This window comes from Garra rufa, chromosome 2 (assembly GCF_049309525.1).
Source record: "Garra rufa chromosome 2, GarRuf1.0, whole genome shotgun sequence".
Taxonomy (NCBI): Eukaryota; Metazoa; Chordata; class Actinopteri; order Cypriniformes; family Cyprinidae; genus Garra; species Garra rufa.
In genome coordinates, this window is record NC_133362.1 from 27,489,405 (window position 1) to 27,516,286 (window position 26,882).

Genomic DNA, 26,882 nt, shown 5'->3' on the forward strand with positions numbered 1-26,882 from the left:
GATGACTTCCTTTTCTTCCTTCCCATTCTTTCTTCATCGTTGCTCTTAATTCTCCAGCAAGCCAAGTACAAATTACCCCCTCATGCACAGTCACCAGTAATGACAGCAGCAGTGAAAGCGATATGAATTCACCCTGGTGATGAAGTCTCAATTCAGGTCAGCCGGCCAGCTGTCCGTCAGGCAATAGCCATCATGATGGGTTACCGTTAGCCTGGTGCTGGAGAAGTCCGTGCCGCCAGACCTGTAGGGCTCCATTAGTGCAAAGCTAATGAGACAGAACCTCGGCGGGCGGGGGCGCACACTCATTATGGCAGGATCACGGGCATGTGCGGGGCAGGAAGCCGGTGCATGTGAGCGTGTGACTTATGGCAAAGAGGTGTGATGGAATTTGTTGAAAGTTAAAGCTTCAGGGCTCCATTTCCATCAGAAAAAACCTGAGTATAGATTGAATGTTCAATGCATTTCTTAAACATCTGTAGGAAGTGTTGCCCAAAGCAGTCTATTTACATATAATGCAGGAAAACAATGCAAAAAACTGGCATATAGTCTTGGAGTACGGTGTACGGTGTAGATGCTAATATGTTGCGAGCGGTGCTTGCACATGTAAAACTTACTGTCATGATGCCAAAGGGGTTCTGGGTGGTTGCCAGGATGTTGCTACTAGAGTTGGCTAAAATTCAGAATTTAACAACTGGCTCCCTACCAATTTGCGAGTTAGAATATGAACTGAATTGGCAATTTTTTTTTGCATTTGGCCCATTTACTAAATTGCAATTTGAATTAGAATGACATATACATACACACACACACACACACACACACACACACACACACACGTACATAAAGACAAACATGCATAGATATACCATCAATGGCTGTTTTGTACTAAGAAACTATTTTAATACCACCAGTTTCAAGTTGTTTGACTTCAATTTTGTTTATAATGGGGATCTATTAAAGCATTCTAGTCTGTATAATACATTTTTTTTTTAAAACAACTATAATAGTGACACTGTTTCTCATTGATTTACTATAGGAATGTATAAATGAATAATGAAATATATAAATGATAATATAAACATTATAGCATTTTGTAATATTAAATAGAATTAATGTATGTTAATAGTATTTATATACACTGCTGTTTAAAAGCTTGGGATCAGTAAGATTTTTAATTAGTTTCTTGTACTCATCAAGGCTGGATTTATTGGATCAAAAATACAGAAAAAAGCTGTAATATTGTGAAATATTACGGCAATTTCTAATATTGCATTCCTGTTTTCCTTATACTTTAAAATATAATTTATTTCTGATTAATCAAAAGTTAAAAAGAACAGTATTTATTTAAAATAGAAACATTTTCTAACAATATATAGTAATATAAATTACTATCATTTTTTATCCATTTACCAGATCCTTGCTGAATAAAAGTATTAATTTCTTAAAAAAAAAAAAAAAAAAAAAAAAAAAAAAACTGACCCGAAACTTTTGAATAGTAGTCTATATTGTAACAAAAGTTCTTTTTAACTTTTTATTTGTTAAAGTATTACAGTTAGAAAAAAGTATCACAGGTTGCAAAAAATATTAAGCAGCAACTGTTTGCAACATTAATTATAAATCAGCATATTAGAATGATCTCTAAAGGATCATGTGGCACTGAAAACTGGAGTAATGATGCTGAAAATTCAGCTTTGCATCAGGAATAAATTATATTGGATAAAGGATATTAAAATAGAAAACTTTTTTTAAATTGCAATATTTCAGAAAATTCAAGTTTTTCTGTATTTGTTATCACATAAAATGAGCTTTGATAAGCAAAATAAACCTCTTTAAAAAAAAGAAGTTTTTTTTAAATAAATGCTGTTCTTCTGAACTTCCTATTTAGTCATGAAAAATTTTTATGATAATCAATATGGTTCTGACATGTCATGCATTTCTAGCATATGCAGAATTTATATTAGTCTACAAAACTACACTACCAGTCAAAAAATATTTTAATGTTTTTTAAAGAAGTCTCTTTTGCTCACCAAGCCTGCATTTATTTTTACTATTTAAAATTTGAATATATTTAAATATATTTTAAAATGTAATTTATTCCTGTGATTTCAAAGCTAAATTTTTAGCATCATTACTCCAGTCACACGATCCTTCAGAAATCATTATAATATTCTGATTTCCAGCTCAAAAACATTTATAGTTAAAATTAGCCTTGATGAGCATAAGAAACTTTAAAAACATTCAGAAAGTCTTACTGATGCAGCTTTTGAACGGCACTGTATAATGGTAATTAAAATGAATACACATTATACACAATTATATACAATATACAATTATAAACATTTATTTTTGTATTCATATTTAGATGCTCCTCACAGAAGAACCTTTTAATTTACTAATCAAAATAACCCTATATGCTGCGAGTATGACATTTATAAGTAATTCATATTGAAAAAAATATATATACACATGCATATGTATATGCATGGAAGTAAGTTAATTAAGCTGAGGTATGAGTATACTGTGCTACTGACCTAACAAACTAAGTGGCCCTGAATGACTTGATTAATACAACCTGTCACTTGTGTGAACCCAGTCTGACCTAACCCAGGTTTCCTTCTCTCCAAGATCCACAAGAGCACAGCCAGCCATAACACAGCCTGAAAGGCTGATCAACGAAATGGACACCACCTGCCTAAATACAACAGGACAGAGAATGCCAAAGCACTAGAGTAGTCCCTTTTTTCCATGGCTGGATGCAGGCAGGCGTCCAACTTGTCAAAACTACACAGTTCCTTGACCCGCACTTAAACAAAATAAACAAAGCCAACCTGCTCCATTAGGGCACACAGCTGAGTGATGTCAGCTCTGGCACAGCCCCGACGATGTAACACGGCACGCTAATAACCACACCGAAACAGAACTGCTTTGGACATAAGAGACAGCGACAGACTGCGCTTTAGCTTGGCTCTTGCTTTGGAAGCCATACAGAAAAGCCATTACCAAAGGAGCCATTTAACAACATCAATTAATCAATCAGCACAGGCAGGAAATGAATTTGGCGAGCGCCTCATCAAGGAGAGCAAGTTTTGATTCAGAATGTCTCTATATTTTAGAATAGCGGTGGGATAAAGATTAAAAAATAAAAATAAAAACAACACAGCAAGGGGGAAAAGGTCTCATTGGGATTGTATCCCAGCTTCTAAAAATCTCACTTCATTAGCAAAATTGGGCAGAGAAACTAGCAAGGACTTTAAGTAAACTTTGAAACCGAAGCAGGAACGCTGGCAGAATACGAAATGATAAAGAACCCAAACAGCTGTCTTCTACAAGATGCACTGATTAGCGTATTTATATATTTCGAAACAAATCCTGGATGAGAGATTGCCGGGTCAATGTGGGACTGATTGTGTGCTTGCAGTTTATCTCAGCTGATTAGTAACAGGGCCGTATGTTGGTTTAAGACGACAAGAGACCAATACTGATGACAGGAAGTGCCCATCAATAACCAGACGCTGCATCTCAGGTTCAGTTTCACTCCATCTGTCTCCAACCAGCCTTCGGTTTAGCTTCTTTCCCCCTCATTCATCCCATTACCTCGTGTATCCTCAGGTGGCCCATATGTGCAAAGCGACAGTCTGTGTCTGCATCCCCTCAGGACACGTTAGGTAAAGAAACAGCACAGTGGCTTTCTCTTCGGGTCTCTCAGCAGAAGCCTGATCAATCGGATCAATGAAGGTGATCAGCATTATGAGCTCTGATCAGGCTGCGTAGGGAACCGGCTAATCCAGTTAAGCCATTAGCAAGCTGGGACAGATGAGTCCGTTGGGCATCAAGCCCATCTATGAGGTCTTCTTATTAGCACACTGCCATATGGAGACAATAGAAGTACACAGTCATGAATGTTGGAACAAGACATGAAGAAGGTCTGCATTCGCTGGCAACTGATTCGGTGAGACAGAGCTAACATGACCGCCGGCTTCTGGTTGAGATGTAAAGAGGAGGGCCGGAGGCTACAAGGAGAGGGGAGGGGCGAGACCCTGCCCTGGGTAAACACAAAGACAGAATGGCCCCGTGCTGGAGGTCACCCTTCAGCCTGTGATTGAGCATGTGGATCAAACTACATTAAATGCACTACAGCTTGTGTTACAGAAATCCATTTGCAGCTCCGCAATTACCTTCACCCTGCACTCACACTCGTCGCCCATCTGGGAGGCCGTTTAAAACACAAGATATGTCCCACGGTTAGCGAGCGAGTGAGTGACTGAGCGAGGGACCGGTGGAGGAAACTTACAGGTCTGCTGGCTAAATCGCAAATTATAAAAAATAATTAAATCGCATTAATCATCAGTCCTGATGTTGTTTTTCCTGCTGCTGCATTTCATTTGTTTCATATTTAGATGCTCCTCACAGATGAATCTCTGCAGGCGCTCACGTAGGCTGCCGATGGCAGAGGGGGCATTATACAGCACTGCCCGAACCCATCATAAATTACACAGCCACATTAGAAGCTACTGCAGAAATAAAAAGAGAGAGAGAGACTTTTTTTTGACTTTTCAAAAACCTTTAATTACATTTAGAACCAGATCTACATAATCATCCCACAGTTATAAACAAAGACTATTACAATTTCATTTCTAAACAGCCATCACTTATTTTGCATAAAATTCCATTCAAACACCAAAATTCTTCAAAAGTTACCAATTTTCCAGTAAGTTCATAATAAGCAAACTCAACCACTACTCGAGCAGAAATCAAACCTTTACACATCAAAACAATATTAGTGGAAGCTTTTCCCATAATCTTAGCCTTCCTTGTCAACCATATACTTAATTTAGCTTGTCCATACAAATAATCCGAGAGAGAGAGAGAGAGAGAGAGAGAGAGAGAGAGAGAGAGAGAGAGAGAGAGAGAGAGAGAGAGAGAGAGAGAGAGAGAGAGAGAGAGAGAGAGAGAGAGAGAGAGAGAGAGAGAAACACAAGCAATGAGCTAAACATACAATATGGCCTTTTCTTTACAAATGTGTCTTTTTCAAACACATCCTCTCCTGTAAAGAATCAGAGTGGCAGACGGAGACAAGCATACATCCTCTGGGGTAGGAGAGGTGTCAGATGTAGTTGGAAGAGGACAAGAAGAGATAGGATGGGAGAAAAGGTGGAGAGGGCTTAAAGAGAGAGTAATCTGGTCATCACAACAGCGTTTCAACATACGAGCGGAAGGGATTTAAACAATCTCTGCATGAATGCTGCGCTTCTATTACACTGCAGAGACTTCAAACTCTACAACTACAGAGACAAGACGTTGCCTGAAACAGATGAAACCACCTCAAAGCAGCAAAAATGAAGATGTGATATTTTCCATTCAGCCTGGGAGCAATCGGAGATGGAGAGAAGAGTTTATGCTGCTACTGCACGAATATATCAAAGGGACCTGAGTTTATGCTGCTATAGCATGAACGTATCAAAGGATCCCACGGCGCACTTTTGATATAGATGGCTGCTCCCCTCCATTACGACTACTCCTCCCACTACCGTAGCTCACTGTGTGTCGGTTTTACATTGTGTCTGTATTTTATTAGAGCTATTTCCAATGCAGTCAAACTTAAGTGTTAGAATGACAAAACCTGCTCTCCCTCCATTTCTGAATGAATTAATGTCTCAAATAGTCACAACCTGTTCTTGTCCTTATGATATGCATATAATAAGGATGTACCAATATAAAAATTCAGGTAGATAATTAAATTATGTTATGACTGATAACCAATAAATGGTTGATACTAAAATTATATTCTCTAAATCATAAAAAGCTAATTTATGCATCACAACATTATAGTGTACAGTGTTAACCTGAATGTTAATTATAAGATTTAATAGTGTTAAATTATTAACATTGAACAAGAAATAAGCATGCACTTTTTTTTTTACAATACTTTTTTCTAAAAGCAAAACGGTAGTATAAGTTTAATTTAACGTAATCTAACACACTATCATTCTACTTTTATTCAGGAAGGATGCATTAAAGCGATCAAAGGTGACAGTAAACACTTATAGTGTTATAAAATATTTCTATTTGAAATAAATGCTGTTCTTCTGAACTTCCTATTTATCAAATAGTCAAAAAAAAAAAAAAAAATCTATAAAATTAAACAGCATATGATAACCAATATGGTTCTGATGCGTCATGCATTCCTAGCATATATACAATTTATATTTGTCTACAAAACTGCACTAGCAGTCAAGTTTTTGAACAATAAGATGTTTTTTTAAGTTTCTTCTGCCCACCAAACCTGCATTTATTTGATTCAAAGTACAGCAAAAACAGTAAAATTGTGAAATATTTTACTATTTTAAATAACTGTTTTCTATTTGAATATATTTTAAAATCTAATTTATTCTTGTGATTTAAAAGCTAACTTTTTAGCATCATTACTTCAAGTCACATGATCCTTCAGAAATCATTCTAATATTCTGATTTGCTGCTCAAAAAAACATTTATTATTATGATTATGTTGAAAACAGCTGAGTAGAATGTTTTCAGGTTTCTCTGGTGAATAGAAAGTTTGCAAGAACAGCATTCATCCGAAATAGAAATCTTTTGTAACATTATAAATGTATTTATCACTTTTGACAAATTTAAAGCATTCTTGCTAAATAAAAGTATTAATTTCTATAATCCCCCCCCCCCAAAAAAAAAAAAAAATTACTCCAAGCTTTTGAATGGTATTCAACTGTTTTAAATTTTGATGATGATAATAATAATAATAATAATAATAATAAATCAAAAATCATAAAAAAAGATGTTTCTTGAACAGCAAATCAACGTATTAGAATGATTTCTGAAGGATCATGTGACAATGAAGAATGGAATAATGGTGCTGAAAATTTAGCTTTGATCACAGGAATAAATTACATCCTAAAATATATTCAAATAGAAAACTGCTATTTTAAAAAGTAAAAATATTTCAAAATGTGACTGTTTTTGCTGCACTTTGGATCAAATAAATGCAGGCTTGGTGAGCAGAAGAACATTAAAAATCTTAATGTTCAAAAACTTGGTAGTATAATTTCAAGCATTTAAGTATAAACCTTTTATTTAAAGGTTAAGGTCATAAGAAGCAAATTCAGTTAATCTGATAATGCAAGCACATGAAGTCACATGGTTTTAGACATATCTACGGCTTACCTTACTGGAAGGAGTTCTTCAGCTGAGCCAAAGACCTGAACAGAGAAAGAGAGAGAGAGAAGGATCATTAATGATGCAGCTCGAAGCTCCACAAATTGAGCCCCTGCTGTTCAGGTCTATATCTACGCACCAAGCCTTCGTCTTGTATTCCTCAAACTAAATGAGGAAAAAAAAGACACTTAATGACTTCTTAAGCTGAAATAAACCTCTGACTTTGAGCATATGTCTTTCAGAGACCAGGTCGTATAGGACAGCGGGAACATTTAAAATAAAGTTCATTCATACAGGTTGCAATGAATCAGCTGAAAATTCAGCATATAATGGTTCATCTGCTTTATGAATACAAAGTCATCATTTTCCCCATGAGGAAGCAGAAATATGAAACTCAGTCTTGGGTAACACCAACACATCATTCTGGATCGTCATGCATGCAGCTTTATTTTCAGGAAAGAAGCAGCGCTCTATTTCTCGAGCTATAGTGGAGGGAATTCTGTGCCAAGAACTTGAGGGATCATGGGGCTGGTGGTCCTTGGCATTTAACCCCCTGAGTCTCAGTACTTTGGACCTCTGCATCCCAACCCTGCATGTCAAACGTCAATCCTCACGGATGAGCCGACCAGCTGCTCGACACTGTACATAAATAATGCAATGCTATTGGCTTCAGCTATGAATCATTCAAACATGTTATGCACCTATTTATGCATGCACACAGGATTGTGGATCCTTTTTCCATGTACCTTTATTCTTACACGTTAAAAAAAATATCACTGAAAGAGGAGTTCATGGTCATATTACAGATGAGATCTGCTGCTGTCAATAAAGAAACAAATCTCACTAGGCTCAACAAAAGATTCTTCAGATTTTAGACACTGTCGATCTTGTTTTTACCTCCCGCTGCCCATGTGATCTATCTTCCAATTAACACACCGGCAGCAACACTAACAACTCCGCGTGACGGATTCCACTGCGGATGGCGTTTCTAATCCTATTGTAAAGCAGAATCTCCCACTTGGGGATATTGCAAGAATTGAGGAGAGAAAGAAAAAGACTGTGAGACAGAGAGAGAGCAAGCAAGAGTGATAGTAAGCAGTCTGCCAGCAGGTGAGGATTAGTAGTCTATCATAATGGGATTTTACCTGTGCGGTATGTAGCAAATCAGCACAGCAGAGAAGAGTTACACAAGACTGAGCCCAACGTTTCTACACTGACTCTCTAGAGCTTCTCTCCCTCACAGCTCCCTGCACCTGATCATTCTCAAGAGATACAGACACATGCTCTATAGAAATGCAACGAAAATGAGAAAAACGGTCGAAAATCTACAGGATTTGATAACAGAAACTGACTGAGAAAAACAAGTAGTTGTGTGAAATAAGATTTAATCAAAGTAAGTTTCAGCTGATTGCATTTCTTGGCAGAAAGAGCTTGCATTTGCAGTTGATAAAATCTACTCTAAAATGTGATGAGATGCACATGGGCAATAAGCATGACTGCACGTCACTCTCACTGAAAAATACAGGAAGCATACTGCAGACAAATTCAAAAACGCATTGCGATATTATTAATTCGAAACGTTTCGATCAGTTTAAATGGTATAACTTTTTAAAGAAAGAAGGTGCTTTAAAAGGTTCTTCAAGCGATGCCATAGAAGAACCATTTTTGGTTCCACAAATAACCATTCAATCAAAGGTTCTTTAAAGAACTCTCTTTCATACCATTTTATAATCTGAAGAACCTTCTTTCACCACAAAGAACATTTTGTGAAACAGAAAGGTTCTTGAGATGTTTATGGAATCATTTAAACAAAAATAGTTCTTTATGGCATTGTAAAGCACCTTTATTTTTAAGAGTGCATTTTAGATCTTCAAGTGGAATTCTCTCATGTTTTTGTCTACAGTATATTTTAAAGTAAAAGGTGTGCTATCAGTGCTTTCCACACATTTTTCTATTCGAAAGCACAGTTTTTTTTTTTATCAAACGTGCTATTTGTGCCATTTCTAATTTGATAGCCCTAGTTCAACCTTAAACGGAAACCTGGGTATTAAGACTTGTATGGCTTTATATAACGTAAATGACGTCTCTTACTAAAATATGTAGCAGAAATCCCATGAAAGATCTACGTTATTTAAAAAAAATATCACATTAATTTGGATTATGGGGGCAGGCGCCATTATGTTGATGTAAAATGGTTGCACTCACTGAGCTGACTGGCACTACCTGTTGCTATTTTTACTGCAACACAACTTAAATAAAATACTGATACGATGCCACATTGTGTGGCTTTTGGTTGCAATTTTCAGTCAAAAGGCAACAAGAGAAGCGATATAAGTCCCTTTTACTTGGGAAGATGCCTGTGAATGAATAAAACTTGTGTCTTCATTCTCTTCACTTTAGCCCTGATGCCTTTGAGGCTTTTAGTAGATCACAGCTACTGAAAAAGCTTACAAACGGCAGAGACAAGAAACGCTAGATCCCATCTTGGCAGGATGCAAAAATGCCCAATGCTTGTCATGCTTTATTCACATTTGAGCTTTTGTTTACTATATTCTCTATGCTCTATGTATGTGTGCTGAATAAAAGCCTAAGTTATATCTGTTTAGCATATAAAGTGATAACATCTCTCCAGAACACTTGCATTTAACTGCTTTATTCGTATGGATTATTTTTACAAAATGTCTTTATGAACTTTTTGAGAAGTCAAATTAGGGCTGTGCAACATGGTCGATATCAATAATTATCACAATAAATGTCACATTTTTAAAGGCAGATTTTTGCTCCAAAGTGAACGTTATAAAAACCAGACTGTTAATTGTGGTTTTAAACTACTCTTTATGGTCAGAACAAGACAAACACTTCATGTTTTTGAATTCTTCACACTTTTCCAGTCATTTTTCCTTAATAAAATAAATAATGTGTGTGTTATATATAAATATACACATTTGATAGTAGCTTGAGTTAGGATGCAGATATAAATATATTATGTTCATTATCAAAATCATTAATATTTGTAAAAATTGTAGCAACCTAATTTTTATATAGTAAAATTTAATTATTTTAATTTTACTTTTTTTAATTACCCATTGGTTTTCCATTGTAGTACTTAGATCATACAAATATAGCACCTCAATACAATGGTAAAAATATATGGTTTCTATGCATTTGTATAAAAAACAGTAGTATAAATACATTGTGTAAATTAGGCACAAACGCTATAGCTTAAATAAAAAAATATATATACTACAATTTTATTCCATTATTCCTTCAATATATTTAATACAAGTCTACATTAATAATATAATAACTTGATACGAATACCAACATTTCTCCCCACAATACCATGGTGCAGTTAGTTACTACAGTAAATCCATAGTAAATGGCGATCTGTACATTGAAAAATTTTCGGACTAATTCGTTGTTCACAGTGTTTCTCCTATTTGTCAGCGCTGTTTCATCTGGCTGTAAACTGAGTCATTTGTGCCCTTGGCTGAATTCAAGTGTGTCACACTGGACCTCACATCCCTGTTTAGTGTCATCAGCGAGTGAACGCATCTGCTCTAGTAAGCTCACACTACGCTGCTGTTTGAACCATAGACTGTAAAAAAAGATGGACAACGCGTTTCCGCTTCTTTCCACTATAGAAAAGTGAAGCCAAAACAGCTCAATATGGCCGCTACCATCTTGGGGGAAGTTACGTCATTTGGAGCCAGAGCATGCGCAGTAGAGGTTCGTTTGGAGCCAGAGCATGCGCAGTAGTGTCGTGAGGCGGAGCCGCGGTGTCAAAGTCCCGCCCAAACTCCCGCAGACCCAATCGCACGATCACAATCATGACACCACACCCCGTTTTTATAGCATCAAATAACTACTTAAATGCAAACTTATTAGAAAAACGAACACCTGAGCATGAATCAGCATTATAAGAACTACCTCACACGATGGAAATCACCTTTGGAAAAAAATTATTTGCCGTGTAATTTGATTATTTAGTTTGGCTCACGTCCCATTAGATTACATGGAGAGGGCGGGGTTTATGACCTATACTGCAGCCAGCCACCGGGGGGCGATCGAAAACTTTTGGCTTCACTTTTCAGGACACCTACGGCACGCTTGGTTTGAACTTTGAGCTGAGTGGATAAATGGTGAGTGGCGTGGTTCAAATGAATATAGCTCTTTTGTTCCACCTTTGCTGCATAAACATTATATTGAACATTTATCAGACTTATCGTTTTATCTATGAAAATTATATTGTGATCATTATCGTTATCAACGTATTGCCCAGTCTGAGGTCAAAGTTTCGGTGAAATGGACTTTCAATGGAGGGTCATGAATCTCTCTGGTTTCATTAAAAATATCTTCATTTGTGTTTCAAAGATAAACATGAGAGTGAGTAAAGAACCATTTGTTTTGGGGGGTGAGCTAACCCTTCAAAAAGGAGTTTCAAGATTCCTACGTTCCGTTCACTTCATCCTATCAGTTGTGCTCTAAGAACGCATCCTGTGAGTACACTCACAAATCCAAAAAAAGTACAGAGTGCTGCAAGTGGCCCATATTGAATACAATTGCTATCCTGACTCGAAACGCAAGGTACCGCCCAATATTCCACTGTGCCAATTACAAATCGACCGCTGTTTTTAGAGTGCTTGTAACCATCTCGTCGCACACAAGGATGGCAACTCTGGCACAGCTGTACCCTTCAATCCTCGATAGAGGCATTTTTATCCATTCAAGAGTGCTGAAGGGACAAGTTAACTGAGGCCATGGGAGGGAAAAACATTCCATGATGGAAAAAAAGAGGGAATCTCTTATTAAGCAAGTACATTCACTTCTAATCAGAGCGGCTGAAGTTCATGAGGTGACATTTGCGAGCTGACAAGCACAGGGCCCGTCATGCTAATGCTACAGAGTAATTAATCTGCCCCCGATGGAACCCAAACCACTAAAGGTCACTCACAGACACGCTTTCTCTTTGCATCTCTCTCACACTCAAGTATCCCCAACTGCACAGCCACAATCCATGCGCAGAGAGGAGGAAGTGCATCAAAACAGTTAATTTATCATGTGGTACAGAGTGTTCTGCACCTCTGCTTGTATCTGTATTTGTGTGTGCATTTTCTATCACCCCTGTTGTTGCCGTTCTTCTGCTGACAGGCGCGATACAAGCATTACCTTGACCTGTGAATCACACGAAGGGAAAGTGCTGGATTTTCCTGAGTTAATGCAAATGGAATCAGCGCTGGAATCTTCTTCTTTGCTGTGGGATCTATTCAAGCGGCACAGATCCTTCACTGCTTATAAAACTCACACGAGCAGCGTGTGTGTGCATCTCATCTAAAGGAACAAGCCTTTCATTATAACCCATCTCTGGGTTTGTGTACGGAGAGCTGCGTTAAAGGGACACGTCAGCCAAAACTGGAAATTCTATCATCATTTACACACGTCATTTCAAACCTGTTCCAACTGTCCTTTCAACCTTTTGCAACAGAAGATAGAAGGTCACACAGGTTTGGAACGAAATGAGCGTGAGTAAATGACTTTTTAATTTGGGTGAACTTTCCCTTGAAGGAACAGAAGAACATGCCGTTTGGAGGCAGGCTGATGGTTTGTTAATGAAGATGTTGCTTTCATATGCAAGGTCAAATGCACCTGCATGTCTCTCCGCATTACCTCTGCGTTCAGCTATTCCTGTTCTCCTTTGCATATCGAGTCCCAGCAGGAGAAGACTGTTAATAAGATGGATCCTCCCACTCATGATGGGAGGGCCAGCTGAGATCTGATATCTATAAGTGAAAGTGGTTAGTGCAAGCATCCCGTTGCTTTTTGTGTGTGAGCACACTTCTCCACTTATAAATAATTATTTGATCCCCTGCTGATTTTGTACATTTGCAGACTGACAAAGAAATTATCAGTCTATAAATTTTATTGGAAATTAGGTAGGAAAGTATATTTTAACAGTGAGAGACAGAACAACAACAACAACAACAACAACAACAACAACAACAACAACAACAACAACAACAACAACAACAAATCCATAAGAATGCATTTCAAAAAAGTTATAAATTGATTTGCATTTTAATAAGTGAAATAAGTATTTGACACAAAACATGACTTAGTACTTGGTGGCAAAACCCTTGTTGGCAATCACAGAGGTCAGAAGTTTCTTGTAGTTGGCCACCAGGACTTCTCCAAGTCATTAAGATTTGAGGCTGATGTTTGGCAACTCGAACATTCAGATCTCTCCACAGATTTTCCATGGGATTAATGTTTGGAGACTGGCTAGGCTACTCCAGGACCTTAATGTGCTTCTTCTTGAGCCACTCCTTTGTTGCCTTGACCATGAGTTTTGGGTCATTGTCATGCTGGAATACCCATCCATGACCCATTTTCAATGCCCTGGCTGAGGTTCTCACCCAAGATTTGATGGTACATGGCCCCATCCATCATCTCTTTGATGCGATGCAGTTGTCCTGTCCCCTTAGCAGAAAAACACCCCCAAAGCATAATGTTTTCACCTCCATGATGGTGTTTTTGGGGTCATAGGCAGCATTCCTCCTCCTCCAAACATGGTGAGTAGAGTTAATGCCAAAAAGCTCGATTTTGCTCTCATCTGACCACAACACTTCCACCCAGTTCTCCTCTGAATCATTTGGATGTTCATTGGCAACCTTCAGACTTGCCTTTACATGTGCTTTCTTGAGCAGGGGGACCTTGCGGGCGCTGCAGGATTTCAGTCCTTCACCGCATAGTGTGTTACCAATTGTTTTCTTAGTGACTATGGTCCCAGCTGCCTTGAGGTCATTGACAAGATCCTCCTATGTAGTTCTGGGCTGATTCCACACCGTTCTCATAATCATTGAAACTCTACAAGGTGAGATCTTGCATGGAGCCCCAAACCGAGGAAGATTGACAGTTATTTTGTGTTTCTTCCATTTGCGAATAAATCGCACCAACATGTGTCACCTTCTCGCCAAGCTGCTTGGCGATGGTCTTGTAGTCCATTCCAGCCTTGTGTAGGTCTACAATCTTGTCTCTGACATCCTTGGACAGCTCTGTGGTCTTGGCCATGGTGGACAGTTTGGAATCTGATTGATTGATTGCTTCTGCGGACAGGTGTCTTTAATACAGGTAACAAACTGAGATTAGGAGCACTCCATTTAAGAGAGTTATCTGTATAAAAGACACCTGGAGGCCAGAAATCTTGCTCATTGATAGGGAATAAAATACTTATTTCAATCATTAAAATGCAAATCAATTTATAACTTTATATTATATAATTTATATTTTTGAAATGCTTTTTTCTGGATTTTTTTGTTGTCATTCAGTCTCTCACTGTTAAAATAAACCTACCATTAAAATTATAGACTGATCATTCTTTTGTCAGTGGGCAAACGTACAAAATCAGCAAGGAATCATATATTATTTTCCCCACTGTACCATTCTCTTGAGCCATGGGGCAGAAGAACTTATGCTGCATATGTGAAGAACGAATGAGAATAAAAAATAAAAGCATGGTTTATACATGTCTAAAACTACAAAAAGAGAAATAATTTCTCTTGACTGCAAATGAGCCCCTTTGTGCAAGTATGCAACTGTGTTGACTGATGAATAGGCACATTTGGGCATAAGAAGGATCTCAGGCCTGTGTATCTGATAAAAGGCAAAAGTCTCTACGGTCCCACACTAATAACAAGAGGGAGATTTTCATGACTGATTGCCGTGGCCCGCAGGCTTCACAGAATTATGTCAGGACTGCACAAACATCCTATGTAGATCCAACGAAGATTAAAAGGCAAATGTGGGACAGGGGCTTTGATACGGGACATGGAGGTCTGGCATATCTACCTCAGAGCAAAGCAAAAGAGCAAAATCTAGCAAGATGTCCAACCACAGATGGGCCTCTGACATTCACTTAAGAGCCATGCCTTTTTAATGTCTAAAAAGCTGGGCTATTATTAAGCAGGTACGTCAAAGCACACTTTTTTAAAACATGCACTGGTCTTTATGTATAATTCAATGCTATTAAAGAACATTTAATATTGGTGAATGCACGTACGAGAGAAAAGTGGCACATCCTCAGTTGAAACAAACATTACACAAAAATCGTTTGAAAAGCACACACTGTTGTACAACCACCCCCTGCCTGGCAAAGAAACACGCTCGCACTCCCTCCGCAGATCGGGGATAGGGGAAATAAATATGAAACGCCACTTGGAAAGTGCACCGCAGGAGAAGTGCACACTCCTGCACTTTCTGACAAGAGGAAGACAGCGAGCAGGGCGAAGATTTATGGCGTGCACAACATCAGGAGTTGATAATTCTATTAGAGGTAGCACCCAGGATTAATACACATCCTCTCTGGGTCCTCCGTGCGAGCAAAACAAAAGGGTAAAACAGTTAGTTCTTCCCAATAGATCGATAGAAGAGAGGCGGGGATCTGACAAAACTACAGCTCCAATCTTTAACAGCCTACATCAAACTACTACAAGGGCGACCTAAAGGAAAAAAATAGCATTGATAAACGCTGAAAGAACACTAAATAAGGAAAGAAAAAGGGTACAAACACATACATTCTACTTGAGATCACTGATATTAAAACTGGTGTAATGCACAAAACCAGTCTTAAGTAGCACGGGTATATTTGTAGCAATAGCCAACAATACATTGTATGTGTCAAAATGAAAATTTTTCTTTTATGCAAAAAATCATTAGGATATCAAGTAAAGATCATGTTTCATGAAGATATTTTGTCAATTTCCTACCGTAAATATACCTACACTTAATTTTTGATTAGTAATATGCATTGCTAAGAACTTCATTTGAACTACTTTAAAGGGGATTTTCTCAATATTTTGATTTTTTTCAGATTCCGGATTATCAAATAGTTGTACCATACACCAATTGAAAGTTTACTTATTCAGATTTCAGATAATGTATAAATCTTAATTAAAAAAAAAAATTACCCTTATGACTGGTTTTGTGGTCCTGGATCACATTTAAGAATTACAGTGGACTTAAATGAACAGCACCTTAAATATCAATTTATTCCTCTCACACCAATTGTATGGGCTTTTTGGAGCTTGACAGTCTCTGGTTTGAGCCCTTTGTGCAAGAGCTCTTTTTGTGTTTCACAGAAGAAAGAAACTCGTATGGGTTACGGAGGATGAGGTGAGCGAATGATGACAGAGATTTCATTTTTGGGTGAACTGTTCCTTCACAAACAAAGGGCTGTCAGAAAAGCAGCAGAGATTTATATTACAGATGTCTCAATCAAAGTACAGATTTGTCTCCTGCTCTTCTGTTCAGGAAGATACTGATACAAAATCCTAAAAACATTGTGTGGCTTGTGGTACAAAGGCAGTTTTAAAAGGTAGGTAACTTAATTACGCTGTCTCCCAAGATACTTAGTTTTGGCTAAAATCTAAGGCAAAATCACATGCATCCTCTGGGAGAGGACAATCCAATAATGCACTGCAACAAGCTCTATAAAAATAATTAATAATGATAGATACACTTAATTCATTCAGTACTAAAAACTACTGATAAAAAAAAAATCAATTTAATTAACAATTTTATCCAATATGTGTGTACTGTGTGTTTTTATAATTATTAGAGAAATCACAGCAACAGCCTGACAGGCTGATTTATTCCAGAAGTATTTTTCCCATAGGCATTATTAAAAAGTTTAAGAGTTATAAGTAATAAACTAAACCAACCAGCTACAAGGTGAATAGAGCTCTGCCTTTACAGCCTGTACCTCAGATACTCTGCAAAAAAAAAAAAAAAAAAAACAACAACAACAACAACAACATCTGTTTGGCTTTGATTATCATGTCTATTGAGCTGAAGTCATGCTTTTTAAAGCCATTTAATTTGAAACTTTTGATATAGGGCACACACACACAGAGCGGCCGTCACATGGCATTTGAGTACTAAGTTCTCTTTTATGTCTTATTGCACTTAAACTGTCAAATACAAACAAGTTTGTTAAAAACACATGAGTTCCAAAAACAGTCGGTTATGTCTGTGAAGGTAAACAGCTGGGAAAGAAATCACGTTTATATTAGATCTGTGTGGCAACTAGGGGTGGGCGGTACACCGGTGTCATAGTCAGCACCAGTGTGACATTGCGCCACGACATGGATTTTCTAATACCGTCAATACCGTAATAAATAAATTATGTGCTTCAAACGGCTGCATTTACATCAATAATAGCTAATTCTAAATAATAAGGCATTAAATTTTCTTCAAACGTTCAGTTGTGGTCTGAATACCTGTCCTTATACTAAATAAAAAAGTAAAACATATTCGTATCAGCTTTGCAGGTGGTAGGTAAAAGGGGAGTGGCCATTAAACGACTGGTGAAACATCGTGAAGAAAGGTCGGACTCGGGCCTGTAGCCTATACCAGGGGCGGAGTGGCAATCGGGCCGGCCGAAGGATTTATACAGCGGATCACAAATTGAGCGGGCGCGAGGCGAACTAATATTGAATATCATTTTCGCACTTTCAATATGCAGGGTATAGAAATCGCTTTTAAATGAGAGCTTGCGCTGTTTACTTTTACTTTCGATTTTGCGATAACGCACACTCTGTGTAAAGGGAGCAGCACATCTTATAATAAATATTTGTCAGTGAGTACAAGATTGCAGCAAATCCTCCAGTCTATTTTTGCCATCTCTCTTTACTTTCGACCCGTGATCATTCAAATCTAAAGGTCATTGTACACCGAGTCCAATTTTCGTATGCGTTTTTTTTTTTTTTTCCTCATATTCGCATTTTTTTATGACGGACGAAAGATTCAGAGGCAGTGTGTAAACTCAATTAACATAACCTGTATTTTTTTTTTACGTGCAAAAATCTCAGATGAAAATTTCGTACTCGTGTGCAATGACTTTAACTCCAGCAGCTGGTGTTGGATGCAGGGTTGCCAAGTCTACGTTTTTTCCCCACAGAATTGGTCTACTTTTAAACAGTTTCCATGGGTTGATTTCCCCCAGTTATTGAAAGGTTTTAAATATTGCAGAAATTAAATTTCAATAAAAAATAATTTTTGTTTTGTTGTACACTGTTAAGTAAGATCTTTAGGTTTTTTGCTAAATAAATATGTTGAGAATGCATAATACTCTCCCATGTCTCTTTTTGATAAGGATACCTACCATTTACTTATTATATTATAAAAATATTAACTTTACTCACATACTAAAGGGACAGGACAGGATCAGTATATCCACTGCTCTCGTCTCCTCTGAGGCTGGGACTCTAAATAGTGTTCTGAGCTTGTCTGTGCAACCAACAACAGAACAGTTTGCATGCTTTGCTCGAACTTTTGTCATAGCATTAGAACTGGTACACCGCTGTCACTAGCGAAAACAGAATAGTGGTGCCATTTGTGGATGCATTATATTATAATAATACAAAGTTACTGAGCTGTCCTTTTTCACGTTTGAAAAGCAAGGAAACAAACATGGAAAAAGTCACCTTTAAAAATTAAATAATGAAGGTTGATAGCTTGTGACATCAATTAACAACTTTACAGCTCAAGGTCAGTCTTTAAAGTTATTGTTCGAAATTAGTGTTGTGAAAAATATCGATATTTCAATAAATATCGATACTGAAATATCCGAATGATACCAATACTAATTTCCCGAAGTATCGATACTAGCCGAGCTGTCACTTTCACTTCTACACAAAGGCGAGTTTACAAACACCACACGTGACCGCGGTGCCTGTCTCATCTCATTCAAGTGAAGCGAATAGAAAGGAGAGCGCGGCACCCCGCGACCGGCTTTGTTTGATAAAGAGCACAGCAGGAGTGCTATCTGGAAATATTTCGGATATGAAACAAACGAACATGGAAAGCCGAAGTACACAAGCAAGCCAATATGTAAGAGTTGCTACAGAGCAGTGCTAACAAAAGGCGCTAACACCACTAACTTCGCAAAGCACCTGAAAGACAGACACCCGTATCTATATAAAGAAGAACTGTTCTCATTTTAACATTATTGAATCATTAAATAAGATTACCTATTATTGTTGCCGATATGAGTGTTGTCCCGTTTTTTTTTTTTTTTTTTTTTACCGTAGTTTAATATAATCAGATTGAGGAATCTTAGACGAGTAAATACTTTAACTGCGGTCAAATGTAAATTAACTGCGCTTATTTAACTTTATTAAAAAAAAAAAAAAAAACATTACTTAAATTCAGTGATTTGTCCTAATGTCTATCCAGTGAGCAACTGAGCATTGTTTTCGTGTGTGATGCACGCATGTTTGCTTGCATGGATCGTTGATTATGAATCCGGCATTAAAATCTGTTCGTCAAATAATGTTAATGTATTAACCAGCATTTATGAACGAGCAATGCATTTGTTACAGAATCTTTGAATCTTTGATAACGGTAGGTAATAAAAATACAACGGATCATGTTAGCATGGTCCAATAAAAAATATTAACAGATATAACTTTGGATTTTAATTGGTTAATGTATTAGTAAATTATAGATTAAATTATTTTTTAACTAAGATTATTAAATGTTTTGAAAGTATTTTTCATTGTTTATTCATGTTAACTAACAAATATCTTTTACCATTAACTTAAGTTCTAAGATTAGTTAGATAGTTTAGTTAATTGTGTGGTATAAAAAGAAAAAGAAAAAGTTTACGACCTACACTACCAGTTGTATTTGAACAGCAAATAAAGTTTGAAGCTCAAACTCAAATGAAGCTAAGAAGCTGAACAGGGCTGTAGCAGTGTACATATGCATATACATCATTGTCATGTTCTAGACTATATTTATCTTTAAATTAAAAAATAAATTTTTAATTAATATTGTGGCAGTTTTTTTCTCCGTGGTATCGAAAATAGTATCGAATATCGATATTTTTCAAGGTATCGTATCGAAGTTAGAAATTCCAGTATCGTGACAACACTATTCGAAATCAATTCCTCCATGGAGAAAGTGATTAGTATTTTGTACTTCCGGAACCCTACTATTATACTCTATTGAAATTAACTTAGGAAATCTCGTGTGTGAAGCACTATTTGTGCAAGTCGCTTCCTATGGAGAGTGTTCCCAATCAGTCACTTACAAGGTTTTTATCTCTGTTAGGATGAATACTGTTTGCTAGGGTCTGGAACAGACCCATAGAGTGGGCGATGATGGACAGTCAGATGGACACAACACCTACAAACAGGATTTAATCCTTCAAAACAAGGAGAGTGATTTGGTTTAGTGTGGAACAGACAGCCCTAAACACCATTTCTTTCTCTATGGGGAACGACCGTCCAGATGCTACTCATGATGTGGCTTGCTGCCCAAAAATTTACCGGAAGAATGACTAACAAAACCATCTATGAGAGCCAACACACAATAAATGACTAAATGAATGCATTACTAAATAAATAAAATGACAAATGCATGCATAAGTACTCATATTTGTCATGTGAAAGCTGGATTACATCGGATTACAAATCTGCATCATCAACACTTTAGGTTTCTGTTATGTCTGATGGAGATCATCACAGTATGAAACACACAAGCACAAGGAACTAAAGAATGACAGACACACAAAACACAATGTCCTGGCATTTGCTCTATCAGAGCTCAATTATTTCCATATTACGAAGGCGCTCCAGAAGAACAGAGGAGCGTAATAAATGGCAATGAGGCGATACTAATGTACCTCTCTTGTGCTCCCCACTTTCAGCCTGAGAAAACACAACAGCCCGACTCTCAGGCCTGGCTGAACACAAACCCTCGTGAAAGAGCCGGGAGTTTGGGAGGGGGGGTTGTGGCTTAGCTATTCATTTTTCCCTCTTCGGTTTTGTCTCGGCAGCCACGCAGCAGCCTGCCTCTTTGAGTTATCGTAGGGCAGTGTGTTCACAGCCTGTTTCTCTTCAACCACCCCCCACCAATTGTTCCCAGCCTGTCTGCCACAGGAAATTACACTTCCACCTTCAGGCCACGCACGAGCAGGCAAGGCCTGCTTCCACATGAAGACCAAAAACAGACAGGGGGAGAGTGGGAGACGGAAGCGGCCAGACACGTAAGACATGACACTCGCTCAGCCCTGTTTACATCTGGTATCAACATCAATCTCAGATGACCACATGAAAAGGAGCATTCAACCGAAACAGACTGACGTTCACCTGGTATTAGCATACATCTTTTATGACGGACTCATTTTGGATTTTGTCCAGAGAAGGTTATTAGGCTCCTCTTCACTTCTGATGAAACAGAAAAGCTGACACTGACACTCCCATTTATATTTAGATTTTGAATCTTCCTCAAGATGTACAACAAAAGAGAACCCTCAGATGTACAAAAATCTTGTTTTAGCACTGAATGTTATGTGAATGAGTGGTCTTTCGACAGCCCTGGACAGTTAAAATATTGATTTTCCTATTTAAAATCCACAACATTTCTCATCCTGCTGAATCTATGCTGCTGCTCTTGAATTGTTGTGAAAGTAATTACATTTTGTAAATATGAATGTGCAACCCAGGCACATTGGAAATATGGGCATGTGGTGACATTTCTCCAAAATGATATTCTGTTGCTTCTCGCATATTTTATGACACTTTCAACGTGAAATGTGCAGTGAGTAGAGCTAAGTGTGTTCAGTTTGATCTTAAATGAACATGAATCTGGCAACGGTATTGCAGCTAATACATAAACCTAACCAATAGTGAGATAAAAATACATTTGCTGAAGCAACCTTACCATTTCAGCATTCTTCTACAAGCCTTTGACCTTTTTTATCATGACTCATGTTTCATGGGACTTGAGTAAGTGTAACACTGCACCAGGTGAGCAATCAAGCAAGTTTACTACCATAAGAATAGCCATACATATAGAGCCAGCTATGTGATGCAAGCATCAACATGTATTCGTTTACAAATCATGCACTATGGCAAAAGTATTTTGAGGTCATAGTATTGTGCAAAGAATTGCAGAATATGCCCTGTAATCATAATTTGTCTGAAAATGAATAAAAGTTTTTGCCATTTTACTGCTCCAACTTTAAACCTCCAACTCTAAAATCATCCAACATCATTTTACTTTCATTTTACTTTCAACATCGTTTGACTTTTTTTTGTACGTTCGCTTTGAAAACTAGCTAGTGTAGGACAAGAATTTGTATTTAAAGTATATCATTTATTTTCTTTTTCTTGGAAAATGACCCTTATTGCTCGGCTGGGATTGTGTAGAGCCCTTTGAAGCCGCACTGAAACAGCAATTTGGACCTTCAACCCATTGGCCACCATTTAAGTCCACTATATGGAGAAAAATCCTAGAATGTTTTCCTCAGAAACTTCAATTTCTTTTCAACGGAAGAAAGAAAGAAAGACATGAACATCTTGGACGACACGGGGGTGAGTAAATTATCAGAAAATTGTCATTCAGTTAACTTAGGGGGCAGCTGTGGCCTAATGGTTAGAGAGTCTGACTTGTAACCCAAAGGTTGCAGGTTCGAGTCTCAGGTCCAGCAGGGATTGTAGGTGGGGGGAGTGAATGTACAGCACTCTCTCCACTCTCAATACCACGACTGAGGTGAGTCCCTTGAGCAAGGCACCGAACCCCCAAACTGCTTCCCAGGTGCTGCAGCAATGGCTGCCCACTGCTCCGGGTGTGTGTTCACGGTGTGTGTGTGCACTTGGATGGGTTAAATGAACAAATGAACATGAACAAATTCCTAGTATGGGTCACCATACTTGGCCTCACGTCATCTCCTTTCCTTTCCTTAACTTCTCCTTTAAATGAATAGGAATCAAATCAAAACAAGAGCTTATAAACCAGAATCACAATGAATCTGGACAGCTGTGATCAAATAAGCAGAGATCAGATCTAAACGGGGGCTCGGTGGAAGTCAACAGTATCTCAGCACCTGAACAAAAAAAGAAAAAAATTAAATAAGAGTTATTTCAAGATTAAGCAATTTAAGCCATATAGAGGAGTTACATCAATAAAGTCTGTTCAGTTGCAAAAAAAGAGAGGGAGACAAAAAAAAGCTGTAGAAAGGTAACCACAGCCACAGCTTCTTCATACACTTGTTTCAGGTTACTATCAATACAGATTTCTAGCAATTAAGCATTCGACTTGAATGGTAGCTTAACAAAACCAACAGTAAAAGGCAAGTGAAAGACAGAAAAACCTTGAGTGACACTGAAAGGGATTAAAGACATTAAAAGCATCAAACCAAAGGCACAAAGATGTGGTTAAAAAAAAGAAAACGGGTCAAAGCAAAGCTGAGAGGCTGCCCAGTCAAGTAAAGGCACAAACATTTAAATAAATAAAAAACATCTTTTCAAGCCGAAAGGTCTTGGTTTCCAAATGGAATCTCATTACTTGGCTCTCCAGGCGGCAGGAAAACTATTAACACAACAGCTGGATTTAGACAGAGGGGAGTAAGACCACAAGGGAGAGACTGAGCGGGGGCCGGGAAAAGAAAAAGTGAGCTGAATAGACATGTCAGAGTAGCAGGGGGGAATAAAGAAAGTGATGTGAGCACAGATGACAGGAGGGGAAGCGAGGGATGTGGAACAAGAGTGTGAGAGACACAATAACTTTAAACCTTTCACCTAATCCACAACAAGACAAGCAACAACACGCCCAGAAATGATCAGATCTCTGTCTGACGAACAGTAAATAATAAAAATAAAATAAATAACCATTTCTTGGTGCATTTTCTCTGACATTATTGTGGAATGAACAAATGGATTGAAATTCCCCCCTTACAATATTATTTCAACACTTTCAGGAAATAGTGACATTTCCTGTGTTAAAAATGTGTCAGTTAAAAGCATAGTTCACGGTTCCTTTTTAAAGGATTAGTTCATTTCCATGATAAGAAATTTCCTGATAATTTACTCATCCCCATGTCATCCAAGATGTTCATGTCTTTCTTTCTTCAGTCGAAAAGTAAAGTAAAGTTTTTGAGGAAAACAACCAGGATTTTACTTCATATAATGGTGGCCAATGGGTTGAAGGTCCAAATTGGAGTTCCAATGCAGCTTCAAGGAACTCTACATGATCCCAGCCAAGGAATAAGGGTCTTATCTAGCGAAACAATCGGTCATTGTCTAAAAAAACTAAAAAAAAAAAAAAAAACGATATACTTTAACCACAAATGCTCATCTTGAACTAGCTCTGCGATGTACATTGTGTAATGAATTTTAAAATGTCACATTAGTAACTAGTAATTAGTTCTTCATCGGTGTACTTCGGTTCAAAAATGTAGGGTAGGGCGAAAAACTCTTGAAAAAACAATTTTCTCGTACAACTTCAAAATCATCCAACATTGCTGTTTTACCTTTAATTGAAAATAATGTTTGACTTTCTTTGCATGTGCGGTTACGCAGTTACACATGACTTTTCCAACGTGACTACATAATGCCTGAAGTCAAGCTAGTGCAAGATGAGCATTTGTGGTTAAAGTATATACATTTTATTTTTTTGTTAGAAAATGACCAAACGTTTTGCTAGATAAGACCCGTATTCCTCAGATGGGATCATGTAGAGCCCTCTGAAGCTGCATTAAAACTGCAATTTGAACCTTCAACCCATTGGTTCCCATTGAAGTCCACTATATGGAAAAAAATCCTGGAATGCTTTTCTCAAAAACCTTTATTCTTTATTTCTTTTTGCATGAAGAAAGAAAGACATGAAAAATGTGGATGACATGGGCGTGAGTAAATTATCAGGAAATTTTTATTTTGAAAGTGAACTAATCCTTTAATTCTTGGTTGTATCTGAAATCTGCAAGACTTTTTTTTTTTAGAGCACTACTTTACCAAAAGTTTAGTCAGATAGTTTGCATTCAGAAGAAGTTTGCATTCTGTTCTGCTTATAGGCTTCATGCCCAACAGGCTTCCGTTTTCTGCTAAACAGGTCTCGTTGCTTCCGGTTCACGCGTTTTGCATATCCCTCTTTAAATATGAACATGATTTACTCAAGATTCATTCAAAGTAGACACTAAAAATGATCATAACCAATGTCCATCACATATGTGGATTGATATATAAAAGTTTTAAATTTTTATTCTTTTCACTAACATTTATATATAAATATCGAATGAAACGTCCACAATAAACAGCTGGCTTGTTTAACTGATTACCTTAAAAGTCCGTCGATATCGCCATTATTTATTACGGCTATTAACACGTTCTCCGACAAGCGGAAGCAATGAGACCTGTTTTCCGGGGTTGGTCATGTGACGTTCGGCATAAAGCCTATTAAGGCTGCATTTATTTGTTTCAAACTACACATTAAAATTATACAATATACATACACATTTTTCAGGATTCTTTGATTAATAGAATGTTTAAAAGAACAGTTTATTTTATATATAGCTTTTGTAACATTGCAAATGTCTTTACCTTTTGAATAATTTAAGTCCTTGCAAAATGAAAACGTATTTAAAATAAAAAAGGCACTGACCGCTTTAACAGTACTGCATATAAAACATTAAAATAGATATTTAGCATGATGTGCAGACTAAAAGCTACAGTGGAGGGGAAGATTGCAAATGAATAAGGGCTTGAATTTGGGTCCGTTCATCACAAACCTATCGCTATAGAATACAATGAATATAAAACACTACTACTTTTGTGCTACTTTGTCACTTTCAAGCATAACAGCCTGGATTCCCCGTTCAGTTTCATTATATAAGAGAAGAAAAAGTAAACTACTTTTTTTGCATTTTAGGGGAAAAAACACAAGTTTAGAACATTATGAAGGCAAATAAACGATGACAGTTGTTATTTTTGGGTGAACTATCCCTTCAAGCTTTATAAAAAACAGGAAGACTGCTGTTGAATTGCCAAACTGAGTCAGCATTTAAAAACTGAAAGAAAGTCTAAATCAAGTCCAAATTCGTAATAGTTACATACCCTTTACTAACACAGAGGAACTGGTTTTAAGATTATTTAACAGACGCTCTTTATCCAAATTAACTTACAAGTTGGCCAACACAATCCACAAGCACCCTGCTCCACACGATAATTGTGAGAAGGATTTTGATTTCAGTGACTCTCTAGACTGCATCAAGCCGCAACCTTTGTGTAAACATATTCTTAATCAATAAGTTCCCGCCACCCCGAGCACTCAGGAAAAAAGCAGAAGCCTTGACGAGATTTACTACGCAGCGGAAGTGCTGTCCATAAGACTCAAGCAGAGACGCTCTCTATAAACCCCTCTGTTTAATTTGGTCGTTCTGAAGCCCTTATCTTTAACACGCAGTCAGCAATATAAGTGACAATGTCTTTTCCAGCTGTGAAAAGCGAGTAGGAAATGTCCTTAGGGAGACAAAAACAGTCTCAAATATGAGCTCCTGCCAAGTTTCCTCCCTTTCAGCTTTTATTATAGCACAGAGAGGCATAGAAAGAGAGAGAGAAAAAGGAAGCCTATTAACGTTACATAAATACTTCCTGAAACCTGCGACTCACCTCAAGAGTTCTATAAGAAATAAACGCTACTGCATTTACAGGTACAAACTGACATATGTGCAGACTTATGTTTACATACACAAAGACAGAAAAAGGAATGTCACATCATTTAGCCATTGATTCTTAAGTCAATAGGTGGTTGTTCTCAAGACGAGGCTGATGCCATTAGGTCACTAAATGCATTTTATGCCTTAACACACACTTGAAGATACAAGCAAATATTTAGTCTTATCCGCTCTAACATTAATCTGCATAGCCCAGCTG

General features: G+C 37.5%; 1 protein-coding gene across 2 annotated transcripts in view; it reads right to left on the reverse strand.

Moving 5' to 3' along the window:
• ndst2a (N-deacetylase/N-sulfotransferase (heparan glucosaminyl) 2a) overlaps positions 1-26,882 on the reverse strand; it is a 160,634-nt gene that overhangs the window by 84,610 nt on the left and 49,142 nt on the right. For both annotated transcript variants that reach the window (XM_073835059.1, XM_073835060.1), the window contains one exon: positions 7,180-7,214. The gene's annotated coding sequence lies outside the window, so the exon portion shown is untranslated. The remainder of the gene's footprint in view (positions 1-7,179; positions 7,215-26,882) is intronic.